Genomic DNA, 23504 nt, shown 5'->3' with positions numbered 1-23504 from the left:
AAAGAGGTTTCGTCCCCGAAACCTAACCATTACTACTAAACAAATGCGGGTAAAACTTGCGCATCTTTTCTTCAACTTCCCAAGTAGCATCTGATCCTTTACGATGCTTCCATATCACCTTCACTAGAGGAATAACCTTGCGACGAAGTTGCTTCTCCTTGCGGTCGATTATCTCAATGGGCTGCTCAACATAGTTCAATTGCTCGTCCACTTCGATGTCCAGCAGTGGCACATGGGATGTGTCGTCAGCTAGACATTTTCTCAAGTGGGAAACATGAAAGGTAGAGTGGATTCCTTCCAGTTCATCGGGTAGATCAAGCTTGTAAGCCACTTCACCCACACGGCCCACGATCTTGAACGGTCCTATGTACCTTGGACTCAGCTTTCCCCCTTTTCTAAAACGAATAATCCCCTTCCAAGATGAGACCTTAAGCATCACGTGGTCTCCAACATCAAACTCAATGGGCCGTCTCTGCTTATCCGTATACGACTTTTGACGGTCTTGAGCAGCTTTCATTCTTGCCTTGATCTGATCGAATCTTGAGGAGGTTTCTTGCACAACTTCCAGACTACCAATATCCTTCTGACCAATTTCCCCCCAACAAACAGGAGTTCTACAACGTCTACCATACAACATCTCGAAAGGAGGCATACCGATACTTGAATGATAGCTGTTGTTGTAAGAAAATTCTGCCAAGTGCAGATGATCATCCCAGCTTCCTCCAAAGTCTAACACACAAGCACGTAGCATATCCTCAAGGGTTTGGATAGTCCTTTCAGACTGCCCATCTGTTTGAGGGTGATACGCCATGCTGATGTTTAGTCTTGTTCCCATGGCTTCGTGGAACTTCTTCCAGAATCTTGAAGTAAAGCGGATATCCCTGTCTGACACAATCGATAACGGCACCCCATGCTTTGTAACCTCTTCTTTGACGAACACGTTTGCCAACGTTTCTGACGAGATAGCCTCTCGTATAGGCAAAAAGTGAGCACTCTTAGTCAAATGATCCACAATCACCCATATGGTATCATGACTTCTAGCTGTACATGGTAGCTTAGTTATGAAATCCATGGTGATGTGTTCCCACTTCCATTCTGGTATCTCCAACGGCTGCATCTTTCCATACGGTTTTTGATGTTCGGCCTTAATCTGTAGGCAGGTTAAACACTTACTGACATAATCTACTACTTCACTCTTCATACCCGGCCACCAGTAGTCTTTCTTCAAGTCTTGATACATCTTGGTGGATCCTGGATGAATCGAGTAACGGGATTTATGGGCCTCATCTAGGATTCGACCTCTAAGTTTCCCATGCCGTGGAATCCACATCCGGTCGAACCTGGTCTTTACGCCATGAGTGTTATCTATCAACTCGTTCTGTTGCCCAAAAATCCTTTCTTTCTTCATTAACCCTTCATCCACCAACACTTCTGACTGAACCTTGCTGATCTCTTCAAAGAAATCAGAGTTGATTATCAGCTTATAAGACTTTATTGTCGCGATAACTTCTGCGTTCTTTCGGCTCAAGGCGTCTGCAACCACATTAGCCTTTCCCGGGTAATACTTGATATCACAATCATAATCCTTTATCAGTTCTAACCACCTTCTCTGCCTCATGTTCAGCTCTATCTACTCAAAGAAGTATTTCAAACTCTTGTGGTCCGTGTATATAGTACACTTGGTACCATACAAGTAGTGTCTCCAGATCTTAAGACATGTACTACAGCGGCTAGCTCTAGGTCATGTGTCGGGTACGTACATTCGTGAACTTTCAATTGCCTAGACGCATAAGCTATGACCTTCCCTCGTTGCATCAACACACAACCTAACCCCTGATATGAAGCATCAGTGCAAACTACCAAATCTTCTTCTCCATCGGGCAGAACAAGGATTGGAGCTTGCGTGAGCCTCTTCTTTAGTTCTTAAAACGCCTCTTTTTGCCATTTACCCCAATCGAACACCACAGTCCTTCGGGTCATACCTGTCAACGATGCGGCTATCTTAGAGAAGCCCGGAATGAATCTCCTATAATAGCCAGCTAACCCTAGGAAACTGCGTATCTCGGTCGGGTTTCGCGAAGTCTTCCAATTCTTTATCGCTTCGATCTTGCCTGGGTCCACAGTAATCCCCTCTAAATTGATTATATGGCCTAGAAACTGCACCTTTCGCAACCAAAATGCGCACTTTGAGAACTTTGCATACAATTTCTCCTTCTTCAAAACTTCAAGTACTTCCCTCAGGTGCTTAGCATGGTCAGACTTGGTCTTTGAATAAACTAATATATCGTCAATTAAAACGATAACCGTCTTGTCTAACATCGGCCGACATACCCTGTTCATCATGTCCATAAATGCCGCGGGAGCGTTGGTTAGACCAAACGACATCACAAGGAACTCGTAGTGTCCGTACCGCGTCCGAAATGCTGTCTTAGGGATGTCTGCCTCTTTCATCTTCAGTTGATGGTAACCCGATCTGAGGTCTATTCGTGAGAACCAACTAGCACCTTGCAACTGATCAAACAAATCATCAATCCGGGGCAACGGATATCTATTCTTCACGGTAAGCTTATTCAACTCCCTGTAGTCGATGCACATTCTCATACTCCCATCCTTCTTCTTAATGAATAACACCGGCGCGCCCCACGGGGAAACACTCGGCCTTATGAAACCCTTGTCGAGAAGTTATTGTAGTTGGGACATCAATTCCTTCATCTCCGACGGCGCCAAACGGTAAGGTGCTTTTGCGACGGGCTGTGCTCCTGGTATCAATTCTATCTGGAATTCCACTTCTCGCTCCGGTGGTAACCCCGGAAGGTCCTCAGGAAATACTTCCGGGTAGTCACACACTACAGGAACGTCTTTCACTTCCTTCGTCTCGGCCGTAGCTTTGACAACATACGCCAGGTAGGCACTGCACTCTTGCCTTAACAAACCCTCGGCTTTTATCATCGAAATGACGTTAAGCCCTGTACTTTCTCTATCACCATATACCGTTACTGAACTACCATCCGAAGACTTCAATTTTACTAATTTACTCCTGCACACTATCTGAGCTTCAAATTCAGACAGCCAATTCATCCCCAATATTACATCGAATCCTCCTAAGGTTAAAACATACAGGGTAGCAGGGAATTTGTGCCCTTCCAATTCTATCTTACAATTCTTAACCATTCTCATAATTCTAAATGAGGTCTCGTTAGCGGTTTCTACCATAAAAGTTTCAAGCACACGACAACATTTCATCTTAGCTGTCTTACAAAACTGGGTAGCTACAAAACTCCTGGTCGCACCTGAGTCAAACAATACAGAAGCTGAAATACCGTTTACTAGAAATGTACCTGTCACGACATCTGGGATTTGTTTGGCTTATTCTTGTGTCAACATGTAGGCTCTGGTCCTTGGCCTAGTCTGCTCAGCATCCTTCTTACCGCTTCCCCCAGCTTCACCTTCAGTACACTCTCTTGCCATATGACCCGTCTTTCCACACTTGTAACAGGCGGGTCTCACGTTACATTTGTTAGCGTAATGCCCCAGCTTTCCACATTTATTACAGGCATTCGACCCTTGCCTGCATTCCCCACCATGGGCCTTGCCACACTTGTTACACACCTCACTACTCCTACCCCACTTGCATTCACCACCGTGCATTTTTCCATAAGTTTTGCACGCCTTTTTCTCCCACATTTTCTGCTTCTTATCCTTAGGGTTCCACATCTGAGTACTAGATCGTTTGGCAGGAGCAACCCACTTCTTCTCCTTTTGCTCTTCCACCACCACGTCATCCACAGCCAGGTCGTCATAAACCATTTTTGCAAGTTCGACAGCAGAATCAAAAGTAGCAGGTTTACTAGCCCGGACAAAGGTGCAGACAGTTTGTTGTAGTCCCCTCAAGTAGCACTTGATTCTCTTAGCCTCAGTGTTCACCATATCAGGCACTAGCCTTGACATACGGTTAAACTCGGTAGTGTACTCGTGGAGTGTCGTCGTCCCCGCCCGCAAATTCAGGAACTTCATCTCCGCCCTTTCAACTTCAGCATCAGCATAGAACTTTTTCATAACCATTTCCTTCAAATCTTCCCACTTCATGGCGTTGATCTCAGCAGCAGTCTTCCTTTGCTCTACTGTCTCCCACCAAAACATAGCTTCATTCCCAAACGACTGGGTAGCAAAACCCACTGCTTGGTCGGAGCCACACTCACTAATTCGGATAACCTTGTCCATTGCGGTTATTCATTGGAGAGTAGCGATTGCATCCCCTGTACCAGAAAACTTTGGCTGGTCACAACCCTTAAACAACCTGTAGCTGCACCCACCTTAGCCTTTCCTATCATCATTGGCCTTCACGCACCCACCTTCACTTGATCCCTCTTTCTCAGCCTCTTCGTCCTTTTTACTACCCTCTCCAATTTCCTCAACAGTTCCCGCACGACTCCCAGTTGGCCTTTCCTGTTGGAGATGCTGCAGTGCAGCAGCTACTGCTTGAGTAATAGCAGCCTGAATCGCCGGGTCAAGCTGATTCCCTTCGTCTCGCACCGTCACGCTTCTGTATTCATCATACTCGATAATCGGTTGCTCGGGGGCTACTTGGGTAGCACGTGGCCTACCACGGCGTCTCGAACTTTCTCCTTGCCCAGCAGTCTTCTTAGTACAAGCCATTCGTATTCTATAGGAAAACACAAACGTCGTCACTACAGGAAATATTTAGTACGATGATAGTAAGGCTAACAGGTAATAACAGTGGCCAGTTGTGATTAGCTGATCACGTTACTCTCCACGTCCTTTACACTTCCCTTTGTGAGTCCACTTGTGCTAGGTTCTCTTATAACAATTAGACAATCGTACATTTCACATCGCCACATATAACAAGCATTTCTATATCTAGTTATTATGTTAGCTTTCTTGCTCATTCTTTACTATTCACAGGATCAACTTACACAAGGTGATCGCTTTTCTAAGCTTGCTTGGGAGACACATGGCATTCTTGGACTGGCATCTTCTTTCTTTTCTTCCTAAGGTCCCATTCTCCGTCCGAGTTTAAGCATGATGGATGCTTATTCTCTCGAACTTATGCTCTGATACCAACTTGTAAGGCCCCGTTTCCGGTAACCCTACTTTGGTGTTGGATTTACTCAAAAACACAATTCTAACATCAGAGTTAATTTTAACTTTCACGGAAATTATTTAAAACATCAACATCACATTACAAACATGCATTTTTGTCATAACATACACATTGTCTTTTCATAACATAACGTAAAATAGTCTTGACACTTCGTCATAGATGCCAGTCTCTTTATCTCGTGCCATGTGTCCTTCCTCAAGCCAGCTGCCTCAATCTATCTGCCTGCGTGCATACTAAAAGTCAGCTATGCTGAATGAATTCTAGTTAATCAATTTAACATACAATACCTTCCTGCCCTTACTCATATGCGTCCGAAGATATGTATTCATACCTTACTTTGCTATTACTTCTTTCACACATACTTTATATACATGCATACATACTTACATACTTTCTCTCATAAAACCCTATGGTATACCATAAGCTATTCTACATTAAACATCACAGATATTGTAAGGGTCTGGTTCCTACCATCACAGATATTATAAGGGTCTGGTCCCTAACATCACATATATTATAAGGGTCTGGTCCCTACTGCCTCGAATAACCATACATTTATCATACGTGTGTATTTTACCTGTCTCATGTATATAATATATATATATATATACATGCTCATTCATACTATCATTATATAGTAATAACATCCAATACATAGTCATACACGTACCATACACTTATCAATTAAGTAAATGTTTTAACTATCACATAAGAGTATGCACACAGCCCCGAAAACATTTCAAAGAGAAATGGAGAACTCACCTGAAGTCGGTTTCTCTCGCCATTAATAGTAATTCCCTTCTTTAGTTGAGCATGTCTAACTGTTCAATACATTACACGTGTCAATTATCTATTACCACAGCTACCTACATCTTAATTTATGAAACCCTCAACTAACGGGGGTCCGGGGGCAGCGCCCCTGGTAGCGGGGTCTAGGGGCGGCTGCCCCTAGCAGGGTCCAAGGGGCAGCGCCCCTGGCTAGGGTTGAGCTGAATTTTATAAATTTGTCACACCCCGACTAGGTAGTCGCGGAAGCGTAATACGGGAATGTAACAGATAACACTGGTATCAACAACATTGTTTATATAGAAAATTCAACAGCTAATTTACATCATATTACATGGGTAGGTACTATGTTTACAAACTAGGTGAAAAACACATAACCGGTTGCGAGCTTCTTAAACAGTATTATATCAGCGTCTATTCACAGCTATTCAACTTGTCTTTCTAACACCAAGCACGTAAGCAAATCATTCCACTTTTGCTTTACCTGAAAAGCATGTTAAAACGGGTCAACTATGTCTAGTTGGTGAGTTTCAAGTTTCACGAGTTTCAATGAAATCAGTACACGAGTTCGTAAAGTTTACAGTGTGTATGTATATATGTCTGTGTATGATGCATTATACTAAGCCACAAGTGAAACCGAAACGAGCTATACTGCATGGCCTCTCCTGCCCATGCACTCCTGTTGGCATTTAACAGCCAATTTGCCCCACGTATGTACTATGTCTAACACCACATAGCAGTATGTAAATATATAATGACAATGTGCAACTGGTTTTTACATATGTTCCGGCTTACCCCACCGGCTCTGTCACAGTTGGGTTTGTCAAACCGATAGTACTATCCACACGCCACCGGCACGAAGTTAATCACTTGTGTTTGTGGGGACTTGTCAAGTGTTAGTACTTAGATAATCCACATCATCACACGTTTTCAAGTATAACAGTTTATGTAAACATGCTTTTCACCCCAAAAGTTCGTAAAACAGTTTAGAAAGTGGGGGTCGTGAAACTCACCTTATCGTAGTTCGCACAGAAATCACGTATCAATTAGTCAGATGTCTCGTTTATAGCCTGATTCCTATAAACGGTATCGTATCGTTAATACTAGTACAGTGTTCAAGCTAAGTCGGGCTGTATAGATAATCTGGGTATAGCTGTTAGGTCCAGAACATGACCATAGTCTTAGATTGTGACGTTGTGTACTATGAAATGTTTAAAATTGGATTTGGCTCAGTTTCACCGTTTTCCGAGCCTAGCTCAGTTGATCGTTTATACGTTTCGGGATTAGGTAAGATCACATAAAACTTAAGTAAATATATTGATTGATAAAATGATATGATTTATGAAAGAATTTTAAAGTTTCGGTGTCTGGTTTGATTGCAGGGTTCGTTTCCGTTTTTACACGGTTTTGATTATACAAAACGCGCACAATTCACCCGAATTGTCCGAAATTCTCGTAAAAAGTTCGTTTTTATTAATATCATTCAAAAATATGATATTTGACCACTTTTGATATTTTGACATACCAGTCAGTCCGTTAAACACAAAACTGCCGGTTTCGTTAAAACAATTATAATTTAAATCTTTGATAAATCATAACTAAATATGTAATTATATATAAATTATGTAAATTTTTGTAAAAATACATTAAGACATGGAGAATTTTATAAAAATATTTCCAGAAATTTTATGATTATTTATTTATTTATAAAAATTCATTTAATAGGTTATAATCATGTAATAAATGGCCCGTTTATACCAAACGACCTCCGAAAAATCTGATAATTTTTACCAATGACCTCAATGTCATTACATAGTCCCTGCAAAATTTCCAGAACCTAACTCTTTTGACAAAATGTCTTTTTGTGCGTTTTTCGGCTGTTAAAATTCGGTTAGGCCATGATCGCACAAACCATACTTAGACATTTCCAATGATTCCCAAACTTTACCAGTGATCTTACCATCCCATATCAAACTCCAAAACCAAGTTTCATAATTTTTCAATAAGTATAGCTATTTTTCCCAAATAAACGCTCATAAACGGGAATAAATTCACCAAATATTCTCCGTTTATCGAAAAATTACCAAATTTGAACAGGGACTCATTTATATGATCCCTAATGTCCCTGCAAATTTTCACAAGCTAACAACAAGCACGTCACAACCTAATACTAAACAGCCCCTAAACGAGTGTTACGGGTTTACCTTGTCGGTTTTTGATGAATTTTGCTAGCTTAAACGACTTTCCGGGTCTCGGGTTGCAAACTCAGTATATCTACATATCATATAACATCAAACCAAGCATAAATCATCCATGTAACAGCCTTTATAATTAGGGTTTCGGTTTTGGGTTCAAACCGAACTTTCTAACCGTAAAAACGTTGTATTCATGTTCTAATCCGCGTTTTTGACCAAAAAAATATATGTTCCTGGTTTGTAAACATGTTTAACATCAAAACATAATTTTACTTGATTTTTAGGGTTTTTGGATGGTTAAACATGTTTAAAACTAACTAAAACATGTTTATATGTTAATTATATAAATCAAACTTGGTTAAATCTTCATAGAATTTGATCATACCTTAGGGTTTTTGAAAGGAAGTTGAGAGAACAGAGCTGGACCTCAAAAGTTTATATGTTAAAATGAATAACAATAGCTTAAGAATGAAGTTTTATAAAAAAAATAAATGTGTAGTGTGGAGGGCTGTTCCGATCGGGATTCCTTGGAGGCCCTTAATGGGCTGTTTTGGCCCATTAAACTATTCATACAAGCCCAAACATGAAAAGCCCATTTTAAATTTAGTTCGGGTTCGGTCTTTCGCAAGAAAATTAATTCGGGTGTAAAAAATAGCGTAAAAACGAGTGTTTTTCAGCTTATTTTTGTAAAATAAGAAAAACGTACTGACTCGTTGTAAAATTCCAAAATATTTTCACGGATTGCTTAGAACATGTCATATAAGTGTTTTATAAATCTTTTTCGGCTTAACGGATGCTACAATGCTTGTTTTGATATTAACGATTGCGTTTAAGCTTATAGCGTATCGATAAACGAAACCTTTTTCGTTTAAAGAGTTTTAAACGTACCGGAGCCTAAATATCAATATGTTAGCCTCTATAACATATATATAACTCGTATATGACCCCTCAGTATGTATACGGGTCATAATTAGTATCGGTCGGTTACTCGTTTAAGCACTACGAATTAACCGATTTATCGTTTTCTTGTTACGTAAAGAATATAGTGTACCTCGTTTTGTCATGAATGTCACAAAATTTCGCATGGAAGAATTTTATTTTCATTAACAGTCCTTTAACAAAAACGCATCAAAAAATGAATTTTATAAAATTTCGCATGTAAGAATTTCGCTTCGCATGGGACTGTTTTGCTTCGCGTGGAAGCGTTTCGCTTCGCATGAAACTGTTTCGCTTCGCATGGCTAAGCGAAGCGAAATGCCTGTTTCGCTTCTCAGGGCTGAGCGAAGCGAAATGCCTGCCTTTCTTCGCTTTTACCATTTTAAGCCATTTTACTTCGTGGCTCTTCCTTAGGACCTGATTTTTACTCTTTCCCAACTTTTGACACATTCTAACCCCATACACCTGATCCTGAACCCATCTCACAAAGTCCAAACACCACCTTTTTATCATAAAGTGCACCCGAGAGGTTATAACTACCAAGTTTATATTTTTCTTAAATTTCACAACCCGATCTATCATTATAACTGTTTGCATGCCGATTCTAATCACAAAACTTAACCATTTTAAACTAAAACCCACCTTTTGCTTGCGGGTTCAAGTTCAGATTATGACAACTCGAGGATCTGGACGTGATTCTTGTTGCTTGACGATGTTAAACACGAGATTCCACCCTTCTTTGGCTTGGATTTTAAATCCGAGTGCTAGAGAGAAAGTATGTGTGTGTTTCTTGAGTGTGTGCGTGTGTGTGTTTGGATGAGAAAGGAAAAGAAAAGGAAGAAGTGGTTGGGTTATATATAGAGGGGGTTTCATGGGTCCCACCTCCCATTCCGAATTCCTACTTCCCAAACACTTAACACAAGACTACTTAACGACACACAGTTAAATAACAAAACTTTACGTCATTCATTATTTAACAAAAAGTTGGACGTTACACCCAGCTGGGCCAAGTTGTTCGTTTACGCATTCCGAAAACAGTTATGGGGAAATAAGCTTGGGTAAATGTATTGGTTACTAAAATGATTAAGTTATAAAGAAAGATCACATATTGGGGTCCCGGATTAGCTACGGGGCCCGTTTCCATTTATTCAGTTTGATTGAAGAAGAAACGCGCACAATCTATCCAGATTGTCCAGGTTTCTCAAAGAAAGGTTCGCTTTTACTTAATTAATCAAAAAATATGATTTTTGATCACTCTTGGTGTTTTGATATTCCCGCAGGTTCGTTAGTCACGAACTTGCTGGTTTTTATAAAAACTGAATTTGTTTAATCTTCAAATTAGCATAATTAATTAACCGTTAATCATTAAATTATGAAAATTGAGCCACTTATCAACTAAAATATATAGATTTTAATAAAAATATTTCTGGAATTATTTACTGATTTATTAATTTATAAAAATTCATTTTATTAGCTATATTTTGCCTAAAAATCGTCCGTTTACCCCAAATAATTTCCAAAAATTCCACAAAAATTCCTGAATACCCAAGTTATGTCCCAAAACAACCTGTATCGATTTCAGAATGTAAAAAGCTCATGCGATATTATTTTAGGCCCAAATTCGGCAATAAAATTCACATGAACGCATATGCACAAAACACCCTTAGACTTCTCCAAATGATCCCAAAATTCATATGTGATCAAAAAATTAAATCTGAGTTCCCAGAAAAATCTCATGATTTTCGAAGCATTTTAACTATTTTTCCCCATTAAACGTCCCAATTCGGTAATAAATTGGCCAAATATTCTCGGATGGTCGAAAAATTACCAAATTTGAACAAGGACTCAATGACATGGTCCCTGATGTCCCTACAAAATTTCAAGGCCTAATATTATGCAGATCATAACCTTAACCTAAACAGCCCGTAAGCGAGTGTTTCGGCATTACCTTAGCGGTTTTGGTTCTTTCCGCCTTTCTAACCAACTTTTCAAGTTCTTGTGCTCCTATGTAGGCTAGATAGAAGTCCTATATCACAAACCAAGCCAGTTTCATCAATAGAACAGCCCTTTAACTTAGGGTTTCGGATAGGGTATAAAAACGAACTTTTGAACCGTAAAAATGCCGTTTCAACCCTTTAATCCGTGTTTATGGCCAAAAAAACTATCAAACCAGGTTCCTTACCATGTGTATGATCAAAACATGTTTATGGACCATTTTTAGGATTTTTACATGGTTAGGAATGATTTTTGGCAATTAAATCATGTTCATATAGTATAAAACTTAATTAAAATGGATTAAAAATAGTAAAATTAATCAAAATACCTAAGTTTATTTTTGAGTTTGCTGGAGAATAAGATATCCAGAAGTTGTTTTCATAATATTTGATGTAAAAATATCTCACACTTGTTATATATAAAAAAAGAAAACCCTTGGGGGGGGGGGGGTTTCCTCCTTTGCGATCGGAAGAGGGTTTGGGCCCCCTTGGGCCCATTTTGGCCCAACAATCTGTTTTTACAAGCCCAAATACGAAAAACCCAGTCCAAATTTAGTTCGGGTTCGGTTTTTGGCACGAAAAACTTATTGGGTGCGTTAAACAGTGCGAAAACGAGTGTTTTTCGGCTAGTTTTGTGTAAAATTATAAAAACATACTACATGTTTGTAAAAATCAAAAATATTTTCACGGATCGCTTAAAACATTTCAAATAAGTGTTTGGTAAGTCTTTTTCGGCTTAACGGATGATACAATGCTTGGTTTGTAACTATCTTTCGCGTTTAAATCTATAGCGGGTAGTTAAACGAGCATGTTTTCGTTTAACTTGTTTGCTATCGAACTAAGGCCATATTATCACTATTTTAGCTTATAATAAACGTATATTACTTATAGATGGCGCCCCAGGATATCTGGGTCATAACCCGACCCGTTCGGTTAATCGTTCGTTTGTTACGCAAAAAGCGTTTATTTGCTTAATCGGTAAATACGCACAGTGTACCTTGTTTTGGCTCAAATGTCACATTCTCCCCCTGTTAGAAAATTTCGTCCCCAAAATTTGATTATTCAACTTTGTCTTTATTTGGAAACAGGTGCGGGTATTTCTTTTTAAATTCGGATTTCTGCTCCCACATGAATTCGGGTCCCCGTTCTGAATTCCACCGAACTTTGACCAGAGAGATTTTGTTGTGCCTTAATTTTATTATTTTTTCCTCTAATATTTCCACTGATTCTTCAATGAACTTTAGTTTTTCGTTTATGTTTAAGTTTTTTAATGGCACGATTTCGGTTTCGTTAGTAAGGCACTTTTTCAGGTTTGATACGTGAAAGACATCGTGAATAGAGCTTAACTCCAGAGGTAATTTCAGTCGGTAGGCTACAGGACCGATCTTAGAAATGACTTCATAAGGCCCAATGTATCACGGAGCTAGTTTACCGGTTTTACCGAATTGAATAACGCCTTTCCACGGGGATACTTTTAGAAAAACTTTATCGCCTATTTCAAAGGATAACGGCTTTCTACGAACATCAGCGTAACTTTTCTGTCGATCTTGAGCGATTTTTAATTTGTTTGTGATTTTACGGATTTTGTCAGTAGTTTCTTGAATCAGGTCAGATCGGGTAATTTGGGTGTCTCCGACTTCAGTCCAGGAAAAAGGTGATCTACATTTCCGCCCGTATAGCACTTCATATGGTGCCGCTTGAATGCTACTGTGATAGCTATTATTGTACGAAAATTCAACCAGTGGAAGATGTTGATCTCAGTTTCCACCAAAATCTAGTACACAAGCGCGAAGCAAATCTTCTGAGGTTTGAATGGTTCGCTCAGATTGATCGTCGGTTTGGGGATGGTAGGCGGTGCTTAGGTCAATTCGAGTTCCCAGAGCTTCTTGTACGGATTGCCAGAAACGAGAAGGGAAATGGCTATCACGATCAGAGATGATTGAAACGGGTACGCCGTGTTAGGATACGATTTCATTTATGTAAATGTGAGCAAGTTTTTCGGTTGTGTAAGTGGTTCGGATTGGAAGGAAGTGTGCGGATTTTATTAGTCGGTCAACTATCACCCATATTGCATTGTTTCCTCGGGAAGTTTTAGGGATGTGTGTTACAAAATCCATGGTACTTTGTTCCCATTTCCATTGTGGTATTTTCGGTTGGTGCAACATTCCCGAAGGTTTTTGATATTCTGCCTTAACCCTCGCACAAGTTAAACACTTACTGACATACGCGGCTATATCCTTCTTCATACCGGGCCACCAATAATACTCCTTCAAGTCCTTGTACATCTTATCTGTTCCAGGGTGAATGGAGTATTTGGACTTATGGGCTTCGTTCATGATCAAGTCACGCAGATTGCTGAAAGTGGGAATCCAAACTCGGTTTTTGTAATATAAAATTCCGTTGGTTCTTTCTTCAAATTTTTGTTCGGTCCCATGTAAGTTTTCATCTTCCAAGTGATCTCCTTTCAGAGCTTCATTTTGAGCAATACGAATTTGTTCGGTGAGACTGGTTTGGACAATCATTCAAAGTGCTCGGATCCGTAGTGGTTTGATCCTGTCTTTTCTGCTCAAAGCATATGCTACTATATTAGCCTTGCCCGGATGGTATCGAATCTCACAGTCATAATCGTTCAACAGCTCTGCCCATCTCCTCTGTCTCATGTTTAGTTCTTTTTGGTCGAAAATGTGTTGTAGGCTCTTGTAGTCGGTGTATACTGTACATTTGGTGCCATACAAATAGTGCCTCCAGATCTTAAGTGCAAAGATAACTGCGTCCAGTTCCAACTCATGGGTGGTGTAATTCTTCTCATGCACCTTTAGTTGTCGAGAAGCATATGCTATGACTTTATTTCTTTGCATTAGTACGCACCCCAACCCTTTCCGGGACGCGTCACAATAAACTACCAGATCATCAGTTCCCTTTGGAAGACTCAGTATCGGGGCTTGACATTGTTTCTGTTTCAGCAATTGAAAAACCACTTCTTGTTCTTCTCCACAAACATAAGCACGATCTTTTTGAGTCAAAATGGTTAAAGGTTAGGCTATGCAGGAAAAGTTAGCAATAAAGCGTCGGTAATACCCAGCTAATCCCAAAAATTGGCGGATCTCTTTCGCTGACTTTGGGGCTTGCCAATTTTTAATGGCTTCATTTTACTCGGGTCTACATGAATACCGAATCGGTTAACAACGTGCCCTAAAAATTGAACTTCTTGTAGCCAAAATTCACCTTTGATAATTTTGCATACAACTTTTCTTGCCTCAACAACTCCAAAACGGTTCGTAAATGCTGATCGTGGTCCTCTTTGGTTTCCGAATATATCAAAATGTCATCAATAAACACGATAACGAATTTGTCGAGGTATGGTTTGCAAACTTGATTCATAAGATTCATGAAAACTGCGTCAGTCTGAACGGCATAACTAAGAATTCGTAGTGGCCATAACGAGTTCGGAACCCCGTTTTAGACACATCTACCTCTTGAATTTTAACTTGATGGTAGCCGGATCGAAGATCAATTTTTGAGAAATAGTTTGCCCCTTGAAGTTGATCAAATAAGTCGTCTATTCTTGGAAGAGGGTATCGGTTTTTGATGGTAACTTTGTTTAATTCCCGGTAATCGATACACATTCTAAAACTTCCATCTTTCTTCTTTACAAACAATACCGATGCTCCCCAAGGAGAATAACTAGGACGTATGAAACCCTTATCTAACAGCTCCTGCAACTGGTTGGATAATTCTTGCATTTCAGAGGGTGCTAGTCGATAAGGTGCCTTAGCAATAGGGGCTGATCCTGGGATTAAGTCAATACGGAATTCAACTTGTCAGTTCGGTGGTAATCCAGGTAAATCGTCAGGAAAGACATTGGGGTATTCACGTACAACGGGGATATCTTCAATGTGTTTCTCTTCGGGGTTCTTTATGATTACATTTGCCAAAAATGCCATACAACCTTGGCGTAAACATTTCAGCACTTTGAGATGAGACACAAGAGGTAATATCGAACCAGACTTTTCGCCCTGTACTACAATCATTTCACCATCCGAAAGAGGAATTTTAACTGTCTTGTCATTACACACAATCTCTGCCTTATACGTTAACCAGTCCATGCCGACAATAACATCAAAACTTCCTAACTCTACCGGGAGTAGGTCAATAAGGAATGGGTAGTAATTTAGAATAATGGAACAGTTTTGGACTATTTGGTTGACAGTTATAGAGTTACCGTTAGCGAGTTCTATAGTATAGGGATTTGTTAGTTCACTAACTGGCATATTTCCCAGGGATACAAAACTAGTGGAAACAAAACTTCTATCGGCACCCGTGTCAAATAATACAGAAGCATATTGATCAGAAACAACAAATGTACCTGTTACAACATTCGGGTCTTGTCGTGCTTCTCCTGACCCGATAACGAACGCGCGTCCTCTAGGCGCACCAGATGTTAATGCCTGGTTTCGACCGGTGACTGCTCCTCGATTCAGCTTGGGGCAGTCCCTTCTAAAGTGCTCCGTGCTCCCAAACTCAAAACAAGCACGACGATTCACCACGGTTGGGTTTTGCTGAGCTGGTTGTTGACGAATTGGTTGTGGTCTCGGTATTTAGGGACGGCGGGGTTGGGTTGTCTGGGCTGGTTGATTAACAATCTCCATACCGATTCGGCAATTGGGACCACCATTGTGTCTAGTCCTTCCACACCTTTGACATATTATCGGTCTACACTTGCCTACATGATGAAAACTACATTTATCACACTTCGGCCAAGTCCCCTTGTACCTATCTCGTTTCACCTCAGAACTGCTCATGACGTAATTTTGTATTGTCGGGCGTGCACGTTTATTTGCTGGCGTTCCTTGTGATCCCCATCCATAATTGGTTCGCTTCATACCCGATGATTCCCCAGCCATTCTCAACACTCCAATTCTTACCAAGTTAAAAGTTACAATGTCGGCCTGAGTCACGGCATTCTCAAACAACGTGTGATCCACAGAGTTCACCAAACTCCTCACTTCTGGGGCTAAACCCCAAATATAACGTTCAACTCGTTTGTCTTCGGGAGTTACTAACCAGGGTACTAGGCAAGCCAGTTCATTGAAGTGGTTGGTATACCCCAGATGATCCGCTCCTTTCATTTCCAGACTCCTGAGTTCGTGTTCTAATCTTTGTATTTCGTTCTTTGGACAGAAATGATCTAACATTAATGTTTTGAGTTCTAGCCCATGTCATGCGATTAACCGTATCTTGTCCTTTTATTTGCACCGTATTATTCCACAACATTAATGCGTGATCAGTAAACGTAGAGGCAACATACTTAACAATGCTTTCTAGTGGACAATTGCTAATATTGAGGACAGATTCAGTTTTTTCGATCCATTTAATTAATCCGTTTGGCCCTTTAGTGCCCTTAAAGTCAACCGGTTTACAGGCCATGAAATTCTTAATTGAATATTCTCTCCGAGGGGGATTAGGGTTGTTATTGTTTGGGTTCGGTGGGGGATTATTGTTGTTGACATTATTTGTATCTGGTGGGGGATTATTGGCATTGGGAAGGGCATTTGTATTAGGTGGGGGGTTATTATTTGTGACTGTTTCATTGTTGTTTAGGGGGAGCATTATTGTTTTTTTGCTGGTTTGTTTGTATATTGGCATTAACACCGGCAGTTACTTGTGTTACAATAAGTGGTATTGCTGCCTGCATTTGCCGAGCAATCATCTCGGTTATTTCTGCTTCAGTCATGGGGGTTGCTTTCTTTGGGGCAATTCTATAATGATAAACAAATATAAGCCAATTAATACTAATTCCAGTCTACAGCATTGTGTAATAATAATCACAATAAATGTTGTACAGGTAAACCAGATAACATACTGACATTTCACAAATTGTTCTGTACATTGATAATAAAAGGTACGTAGACTTAGCATGATAAAGGCCAGTGCCTGCATGTATATATCAAAAACCTGTCACTAAGTGACTGTTAGACTTAACCCTGTAAGGGTCAGTGCTTGTAATATTATACAAAATCGTGCACCATGTTAACATAACATATTACTATATACATACATGGAGTGTCAAAAGATTACGTACACGTATCTGTAACATCCTTCATCTATCCATACAAACGATAGACTAGCCACAAACATAAAAACAACAACACCATAATCACCCAGTAACAGTTCCACAGTCGAAATGTCACCCTACCCAAACACCAGTGGTGGTAAGCATTTGATTGTTGCAAGTTCAGTACTATATGTTGTAACGTCAATAAACACTGGGCCACGTCCCTCCTTTCCTAGTTAATGTTAGCTATGGCTATCGAGTGGTCTATCACATGGTCAGTCAGGACAGCCATCCAAGAGTGGTTTCCTACGTTTGGGAGGTCAGGGCGAGGGGTAGGTATACTCAACCAACGGGAAGATGAAGTATATGCCCTAGGACGTGAAGGTCCTCTCCGGTAGTGGGTAGATCTAAATGGAATCAAGGTAGAGTCAATCGGGGTTACCCGAATACGAGCAGTCTGTCGAACTCATGCAGTAGCTGAAGTTGTCGGGGACAGATGAATAGGTGGAGTAGGTGATCTGGCTACTCTAACAGGTGAATGGTACTGACTGGTAACTTCATCTTGGCCCCTGCGTTGTGACCTGGGTGGGTAGCTATCACATTTGTAGCCGGACAGGTTAGGCACATTACAGGGTAGCTCTCTACAAATAACTTCCTCTTCCACTTCTTCCTCTACTTCTTCCGGTTCCTCTTCTGGGTCCTACTCCTCTGGATCCTCTTCCTCAGCAGTGTTTACCGGTTCTTCTTCCGGTATGTAGTCGTTAATCCTTGACATGACTCTGCACAAAGGTTAGTTATAAGAATAATATCTATTAATAGCGCTAACTATTGTCGGAGGGATTAATTAATTAATTAAGCCCAATTTAATATTAACTATATTAGAATATAATATTAGTTTTATTAAAATTTTAATTTTAATTATTATTAGAATTAATACTGAATATAAATGAATATAATATTCATAATAAAATTTACCGTCATCAGTATCGTACGTATACGTATTTATACACCTTGATTCTGATAAGCACGTATGGGTGTTACATATATATACTTACCCATTACCTTTTATACACATATGTTGCCACTTTTACCTAACTACACGTTCCACGACTTTTCCCCGAATTCCCTCGTACAAGCAAGTCTGTTATTATGTCCCGGACCACAATAATTCACTTGCCCTCCAAGTTCATCCCGACATCCATCAGTATATAATATTAATTTATTATTTAATTATTTTCCCAGAGTTAATCGAGCCTACAGTTACATTTTAGGTACCCTATGGGATAACCTAATCCTTTATAACCAATGGCTCTGATACCAACTTCTGTCACACCCCAACTAGCACAATGCGGAAGCGTAAAACGGGAATGTAACAGACACCTCTGGTATCAACAACATTGTTTATAAAGAAACATTACAACTAATTTACATTATATTACATTGATCTATCTTTGATTACAAACTAGGTGTTACAACAAAATATACTTGTAAGTTATTCTATTCGTACTAGTAAGTCTGCGTCTATTCACACCGCATCGTTCACGTTTGGTAACAGATAGCACAAATTCACGGATTTTCCAACTTCGGTACCACACCTGAAAAGCACGTTTAAAAGGGTCAACTGCTAGAGTTGGTGAGTTTCACGAGTTTCAAGTAAATAAGTATGCGTAGTCACAAGACATAATTTGTATATATGCATGTAAGTATATGTGTATGTATTTATATATGTGATGTAATTATGCTAAGCTACAGTGAAGCCTTGACTGTATGTGCTGCGTGCCTCTATTTCCCACGCTCAATCAACCACTGTGGCTCCCCTTCCGCCCACATTATGCCCCAAGTAGGTACGTCTAACACTACAAAGCTGGTTCGTATAAATATGGACATGTGCAAACGGGATAATGTCTCAGCAAACCGTGCTGGCCCTGCCTGGGTTTGTCAAACCAATAGTACTATTCACAAGCCACCGGCTCGAAGTTAATCACTGTGTTAGTGGGGACTTCATATGTTAGCACTTAGATAATTCACATCATCATACGTTTCAGATAAGTATACATATATAAGGAAACATGCTTTTCACCCTGAAAGTTCGTAAAACTGTTTAAAGAGTGGGGTCATGAAACTCACTGTTTAGTAGATAATCAGTTGCACGTCAGTTCGAGGTTTGGGTAACTTGTAATCATGGTTTCCTATAATCAATGTTATAATAATATTAATATTTTAATATTATTATAATCTCATTACTAAACTGGGCTGTATAACTAATCTAGGTATAGTTGGAACGCGCAGTAAGTGGCATTAGGCTTAGGTTGTGATGTTGTTCAATGTCTAATACTCAAAACCGAACTTGGCTCAGTTTCCCGTTTTCCCAGCTGGGCCAAGTTGTTTGTTTACGCGTTCTGAAAACAGTTATGGGGAAATAAGCTTGGGTAAATGAATTAGTTACTAAAATGATTAAGTTATAAAGAAAGATCACATATTGAGGTCCCGGATTAGCTACGGGGCCCGTTTCCGTTTATTCAGTTTGATTTAAGAAGAAACGCGCACAATCTATCTAGATTGTCCAGGTTTCTCATAGAAAGGTTCATTTTTACTTAATTAATCCAAAAATATGATTTTTGATCACTCTTGGTGTTTTGATATTCCCGCAGGTTTGCTAGTCGCGAACTTGCCGGTTTTTATAAAAACTGAATTTGTTTAATTTTCAAATTAGGATAATTAATTAACCGTTAATCATTAAATTACAAAAATTGAGCCACTTATCAATTAAAATATGTAGATTTTTATAAAAATATTTCTGGAATTATTTACTGATTTATTAATTTATAAAAATTTATTTTATCAGCTATATTTCGCCTAACAATTGTTCGTTTACCCCAAACAATTTCCAAAAATTCCACAAAAATTCCTGAATACTCAAGTTATGTCCCAAAACAACCTGTATCGATTCCAGAATGTAAAAAGCTCGTGCGATATTCTTTTCGGCCCAAATTCAGCTATAAAAATTCACACGAACGCATATGCAAAAAACTCCTTTAGACTTATTCAAATGATCCCAAAATTCATATGTGATAAAAATACATTAAATATGAGTTCCCAAAAATATATCATAATTTTTGAAGCATTTTAACTATTTTTCCCCATTAAACGTCTCAATTCCGTAATAAATTCGCCAAATATTCTCGGATGGTCGAAAAATTACCAAATTTGAAAAGGGACTCAATGACATTGTCCCTGATGTCCCTACAAAATTTCAAGGTATAATATTATGCAAATCATAAACTTAACCTAAACAGCCCGTAAGCGAGTGCTTCGGCATTACCTTAGCGGTTTTGGTTCGTTTTCCGCCTTTCTAATCAACTGCTTTTCAAGTTCTTGTGCTCCTATGTAGGCTAGATAGAAGTCCTATATCACAAACCAAGCCAGTTTCATCAATAGAACAGCCCTTTAACTTAGGGTTTCGGATAGGGTATAAAAACGAACTTTTGAACCGTAAAAATGCCGTTTCAACCCATTAATCCGTGTTTATGGCCAAAAAAACTATCAAACCAGGTTCCTTACCATGTGTATGATCAAAACATGTTTATGGACCATTTTAGGATTTTTACATGGTTAGGAATGATTTTTGGCAATTAAATCATGTTCATATGGTATAAAACTTAATTAAAATGGATTAAAAATAGTAAAATTAATCAAAATACCTAAGTTTATTCTTGAGTTTGCTGGAGAATAAGATATCCAGAAGTTGTTTTCACAATATTTGATGTAAAAATATCTCACACTTGTTATATATAAAAAAAAAAGAAAACCCTTGAGGGGGGGGGGGGGGGGGTTTCCCCCTTTGCGATCGGAAGAGGGTTTGGGCCCCTTGGGCCCATTTTGGCCCAACAATCTCTTTTTACAAGCCCAAATATGAAAAATCCAGTTCAAATTTAGTTTGGGTTCGGTTTTTGGCACGAAAAACTTATCGGGTGCGTTAAACAGTGCGAAAACGAGTGTTTTTCGGCTAGTTTTGTGTAAAATTATAAAAACATACTATATGTTTGTAAAAATCGAAAATATTTTCACGGATCACTTAAAACATTTCAATTAAGTGTTTTGTAAGTCTTTTTTGGCTTAACGGATTATACAATGCTTGGTTTGTAACAATCTTTCGCGTTTAAATCTGTAGCGGGTAGTTAAACGAGCATGTTTTCGTTTAACTTGTTTGCTATCGAACTAAGGCTATATTATCAATATTTTAGCTTATATTAAACGTATATTACTTATAGATGGCCCCACCGGGATATCTCGGTTATAACCCGACCCGTTCGGATAATCGTTCGTTTGTTACGCAAAAATCGTTTATTTGCTTAATCGGTAAATACGTACTGAGGTGTACCTTGTTTTGGCTCAAATGTCACACGTTGGGTTCTAGATTTTAATCATTAATTGTCTTGGAGACATAAAGGGTATTAACGATTAAAATAATTGATATCAAAAATACTAAAATTGAGCTTTGTTATATTTGTAGATGGCCGCAATCAACAATCCACCTAACGTTAGTATTCCACTCGTTAATAACCTATCACTAAGATCTATTCTTGACCAGGATCGGCTAAACTCTACCAACTTTATGGATTGGTATCGAAACTTGAGAATTGTTCTCAACAAAGAAAAGAAATACTACATATTAGAGGATCCTATTCCCGATGAACCTAGCGTTAACGATGTCCAAGACCATAACGATTGGGTTAAGCACAATGAGGATTCGGTGCAAGTTTCTTGCCTCATGTTGGGAACTATGATTCCCGAGATTCAAAAGGATTTTGAACTTCATGGGGCGTACGACATGATCACTTAACTTAAGGAAATGTTCCTAAACAAGCTAGGGTTGAACGCTTCGAAACGGTTCGAGCGCTTCATGCATGTCGTATGGAAGAAACCCAATCGGTTTCATCTTATGTACTTAAGATGAAAAGCCACATTGATTGTCTTGAGCCCCTTAATTATCGCGTCTCAAACGAGTTAGCAACGGATTTGATCCTAAATGGCTTAACTAAAAGGTTTGAGACATTTTTTATGAATTATAACATGAATGGGTGGGACAAAAGCATTGATGAGCTTCACGCAATGCTCAAAATGGCCGAATGGGTAAAAAGGTTTTACCTATTCTCACGATCAATGAGGGAGGCAACAAGAATAGGCATCACCCAGAACCCAAGGCAAAGGTTGCCCAACGCAAGGGACAACACATGGGTAAGTTCAAGGGAAAGGCTAAAGCGGAACCACCCAAACCAAAGAAGCTAAAGGTTAGCTCAGAGGATCCATGCTTTGGATGTGGGGAGATTTGGCATTGGATGAGGAATTGTCCAACCCATCTCAAAGAGTTGAAAGCTAAGAGGGATGCGGGGCAAACCTCGGGTACAACTTTCATGATTCATGTTGATCTTAATCTTTTTCCTCTAACACATGGGTATTGGATACAAGATGTGGAACTTGTAAGACCCCGAATCCCGGGAATCCTACAGTTGGTAATCACGTCCACAAATTCACAAAAATTTAAAACCAAACGATTCGTTTTATTTAAAACAAGTTTAGAGTAAATAACAGCGGAAAAAGTGTAAGTATTTAAAAATCCCAAATACAGGTACAGGTGTCCAAAAATCAAATATAAATAAAATATCTGTTTTATTTGAAATCCTCGACCAGAAATGCCTTCAACCTTCTGAGTAGCATCCAGCATGTCCAAGCGGTAGCATCCACTTCTTAACCTGAAAGTCAATCTAACATACACACAAAGTCAGCTTGAACTGAGTGAGTTCAAGTTTTCATAAACGACATTCATTAAAAATTTAAATTCCATGAGTATGGAATGTAGGGAAAAATCACGAGTCCATAAAATCATAAATAGCTTTTCTTAAACAAATCATAAGTAAATAGAACATTAAACATCTTTTCACGCAGCACGGGCCTCCTCACCCCGGGTCTTCCCCGAGTAATATATTTGACCCAGCCGCGGTTTAACAAAACCGTTAAAATCATGCAACACGAGCCTCCTCACCCCGGGTCATCCCCAAGTAATATATTTGACTCGGTCACAGTTTAATTAAACAAAATCACGCAACATGAGCCTCCTCACCCCGGGTCATCCCCAAGTAATATATTTGACTCGGTCACGGTTTAACATACCCAAACACGTGATACGGGCCTCCTCACCCCGGGTCTTCCCCAAGTAATATATTTGACCCGACCACAGTTTACAGAACGGCAGGCCTCCTCACCCCGGGTCTTCCCCGAGTATTATATTTGATCCGCCGGGTCATAAACATGCAACACGGGCCACCTCACCCCGGGTCTTCCCCGAGTAATATATTTGACCCGGTCACAGTTTACCATCACATACACATTCACATACACACATATAAACATCTAAT

This window comes from Bidens hawaiensis, unplaced genomic scaffold, assembly GCF_021521415.1.
Source record: "Bidens hawaiensis isolate Kalapana, Puna unplaced genomic scaffold, B.hawaiensis_p1.1 tig00000697_1, whole genome shotgun sequence".
Classification (NCBI taxonomy): domain Eukaryota; kingdom Viridiplantae; phylum Streptophyta; class Magnoliopsida; order Asterales; family Asteraceae; genus Bidens; species Bidens hawaiensis.
Note: the sequence above shows the minus strand (reverse complement) of the source record.